Raw genomic sequence first — 4,313 nt, forward strand, 5'->3', positions numbered from 1 at the left:
TCCCTGCCGTGAAACCACAGGGACATAACCAGTTCAAATTTCGTGTGAGGGACACGAGTTTCCCTCACCTAAACCAGAGACAGAAATTGCAATTCTCTCTTGATTTTTAACAAGCCAAGTTCGACTTTGATGAACGATCTCTCCATAAAGGCTTCAGGTTAACACAACATAAAAGGTGATTGCAACACTCACATTTGGCAAACTGCGTAATCTGATTATTATCGTTTAGCTACCATCTGTTAAATCTAATATGACACTAAAATCAAATGTTTAGTTTAACTGTAGAGGGAGTCACTGAGCAATGATAAAGCTTCATGAAGAGCTCTCATCCAACCAAAGTCCACGGGCTCACCCATAGTGGGCCAAAGTCCAAACGCCATACCCTCCTTTTGGGCCTTCATGGCTTCACTAAATGAAACTGGTTGCAAGTGAAAGTTCACAAGACTTGCTCAAAAGCCGAATACCCTTTTGAACATTGATAAGAAGTGAGCTCATAATTCGTGAGCAAATCAAAGATGTAATCGGCAATATGCATATTTAATACAATATATTTTCTTTTTCTAAAATGAGAGCGGGTCACTTGGTGGTCATAAATATGCATATATAAATTATTTTGTAGTGTGTTTAATTTTTCCGTGGATAATATATATATTTGAAAAAAAAAATATCTGTTGTGTCGAAATTGTAAGTTAGTTATGCATATATATATTTGAAAAAAAAAATCTGTTGTGTCGAAATTGTAAGTTAGTTTTTTTTTAATAACACCAATAATATGCATAATTAGTTTATTGGTGGTTGCTAAATCTGTTAGTGAAACAGGTTTTCTTGTAGTGAATCGGCTTAACAATTAGAACTAGGTTACAGAATCAAAATGTTGGAATTAAAGATAGAAGAAGACTAGGTTGCAATATAGTTTTCAAGTGGTTAGACGTTAGTATTGGAATGTAATTCCGTGCCATTCTCATTTAACACGATTAATATATGCGAAATATGAAAAACAATAAATACAAATAATACAATATTGATTACAAAATGAGATCGGTACCGAAAATAGTAAATTTTGATACCGGTAGTATCAAAATATTTGGTTCGGTACAAGTACCGGTACCAGTACAGTACCAAATCCCGAAACTCAAAACTTTGATATTAACAATACTAAATTGGTATCGATTTCGATAATAATATTGAATTTGCACATCCATATAATTGAGGCACTTGTGTGTGTGTGTTGGCTGGTAGTAGGTATATACAAACAAAACCAGTAAACCATGCCATTCCCATTAATACATACATACATACATACACCCATTAAATACAAAGAGGACACACTCGTAATTTCCCACACCCACATTCATTTCTTAACTTGTCCTCTTGCTAACCCCATACCCCTCAAAGCAACCTCTTTCTTTTCTATTTCTTTTTATTTTTATTTTCTTCTCTCTGAATCCTCAATCAAACCCTAACACTAATAATAATAATATCCATCCATGAAGAGATCAATTGAAACCGATCTCAATTACAGCAAGATGAACAAAAAGATCCGTGAAGAAGAAGAAGAACAAGACCCAGTTCCAGAACCCACAGAAACAAACACGACCACCGCCGTTCTGCTGGACGAGAATCTGCTGTACGAGGTTCTCAAACACGTGGACGCTCGTACCTTAGGCGCCGCAGGATGCGTGAACAAGCAGTGGCATCGGACGGCTCAGGATGAACGCCTATGGGAGCTGATCTGTACAAAGCACTGGGCGAATATCGGGTGCGGTAACACCCAGCTTCGTTCGGTGGTCCTCGCGCTTGGTGGGTTTCGGAAGCTTCATTCTCATTACCTCTGGCCATTATCTAAGCCCACAACCTCCACCGCCACGTCATCGTCATCGTCGTGGCCGTGTCTGCCGCCGTCGCGCACGGTGGTTCCGGCGAAGCCTGCCGCCGTGAAGGCACGGTGGGGTAAAGATGAGGTGCAGCTTTCGTTATCGCTGCTTTCGATTCGGTATTATGAGAAGATGAATTTTAATAACCGGAAATGAATTTGTTTGGTTTGGTGTTTGGATTTGGTTTTATGAATTTGGTGTTTTATTGTTTGTTTGTAATATTATTATTACCTTCTGTAGTATGAATTGTAGATCTGGGTATCTGATCTACTATATTCTATATATCCTAACTATGAACAACTAATTATTATTCCAATGTATTGTTAAGCCTTTTCTTATTATTAATGAAATGAGGGCATTATTATTATTAATGAAATGAGGGCATTTGTAAATTAATTGACACTTGTTTCTACTATTTGCATTTGATTTTTTTGTTTTCTTTTTCTTTTTGCTATGGAGCTGTTAAGAGTTATTTAGTCGAGTCTAGGGCCATGAATAATAATGTTTTGACCTGAATATTTTAAAGGCTTCGTTTTGCTATTTAGAAAGTGTTATTTAGTCGAGTATATGGTTATGAACAGTGTTGTAAAAATCCCGACTAGTCATCGATTAATCCCTGATTAATCGCCAGTTCCCACTTCACTGATTAATGTCGGGCTAGTCGGCCAATTAATCGGTCAATGGTAAAATCGGCCAAAATCCGCAGTTTCTGGTCAAATCAGGCCAAAATTGGCGTCTTCTGGCAAGATTCCGACCAAAAACAACGGTTTCCGGTGAGATTCTGACCAAAATCGACCGTTTTTTCGCGGGAAATTTTAGCAAAAACCCTCGGTTTCAAGCGAGATTCCAACCAAAATATGTTTGTGTATGTAAAAAACTGAAACCTACATATAAAAATGTGTGCATGTATATATAAAACTGAAAATTATATATTAAAGTCCGATCCGATTAATCTCGACTAATCCCGATTAATCGCTAGGCCTCACCCTACCGCCCGACTAGAGACTAGCGAATTTTATAACACTGGTTATGAATAGTAATGTTATGATCTTAAGACTTCTTTTGATTATTCAGAAAGGCTAGTGGCGCAACTTGTAACGTGTTTGTCTTTTATTTCGATTAAACATCGTAACGGATCATATCTAGTTTGACACAATTGATGTATATTAGCATTTGATTCAACTAGTTCATTCATGATTAATTTGACAACAAATCAACATTATTATCATTATCAAATCTGTTGTTGATTGACGCGGGAGGGGTGTTTGGTAACAAGGATAGGAAAAAGGGGGGAGATAATAATCATAAGATGCGCATTGCTAAAGCAACCGACGGTGACTCAGCGGATGTGCTGTGGTGAGCAAAAGTACAAACAGATGAAGCCAATGCTGGGTGTGAAGAGGGTGGAAATTGTCCTTTTGTGGCCAAAAGTTAAAAAAATACAAAAGTGTGATGTGACATTTTGTATTATATTTAATGTTTTTATTTCGAGTGGTTAAATATTCTATGAAGTTTACTTGTTTAATGGGTAAAGTTAATGTTATTGTTGATGTAAAAAAAACAAGTGGAAGGAGAAGAAGATAGTGGGGATCTGTCCTATATGTTGTTTGCATTATGTGTGAATGAAAGATTTGACGGAACAAAAAAACAGCAAGGGAATAATGGTACCACTATGCTGTTTGGAATATTATTCGACTCGATTCAATTTTAGAATATTACTTTTCTCATGCTCTTTTTTTAGGAATATGAGATATGTATGCTTTAGAGGCGGTAAATTTAACAAACTATAATATTATGGTTATTCTAGAAACTAAATTGACCTCGTCATGATGCAGTTTTTAGAACTATCTTTTTAACCCCCCCCCCCCCTCCCAAGTCGAATTTGTGGTTAGTTTGTTGGGTTCGTTTTCAAAGGTTAGCAAAATTTTGGTATTTGAATGATAATTCTCAAGGCATTAACTTAAGTTTCCATATATTGGTGCAGTGGTTTCAGAAGGAGAAAACAAACCACATTTTTGTATACAAGGATCCCATAGCTCAGTGCCAAAAAAAAAAATCAAATCTTATTTCCTTCATATGAAAGACATGCAACAATCACTACATTGATATGGTGCAAAATGCCAAATTTTCTGCCTATTATGTTGAAAATGTTTTACTTATTCTAAGATAATATTAGGGTGCGTGTAATGGTAGTGTGAGTGTGACAGAGGGTGCGCCAAATCAACAGCACGCCCACGGAATACCATGGCACAATTCCCCAGCAGGACATGGGCAAGCGCGAAACTTGCTTGGTGCCCGGGGTGTCCTTGGTCCCTTATGTTTTTTTTTCCGTTTAGTAGTGTAAATTTTCGTGATTTCGTCTGAATTTTTTTATATGTACTGAGTCATGTCACCCCTGAGTACTTTTGGTCATCCTATGATTTAGCCCAAGCTTTGCCA

General features: G+C 37.0%; 1 pseudogene; it reads left to right on the forward strand.

Annotated features, from left to right (window-relative positions):
• The first annotated feature begins 1,441 nt into the window (after positions 1–1,441).
• LOC143629818 (F-box protein GID2 pseudogene) lies at positions 1,442–2,191 on the forward strand (annotated as a pseudogene).
• The last annotated feature ends 2,122 nt before the right edge of the window (positions 2,192–4,313 follow it).

The sequence above is a fragment of the Bidens hawaiensis genome, unplaced genomic scaffold (genome assembly GCF_021521415.1).
Source record: "Bidens hawaiensis isolate Kalapana, Puna unplaced genomic scaffold, B.hawaiensis_p1.1 tig00005467_1, whole genome shotgun sequence".
Taxonomy (NCBI): Eukaryota; Viridiplantae; Streptophyta; class Magnoliopsida; order Asterales; family Asteraceae; genus Bidens; species Bidens hawaiensis.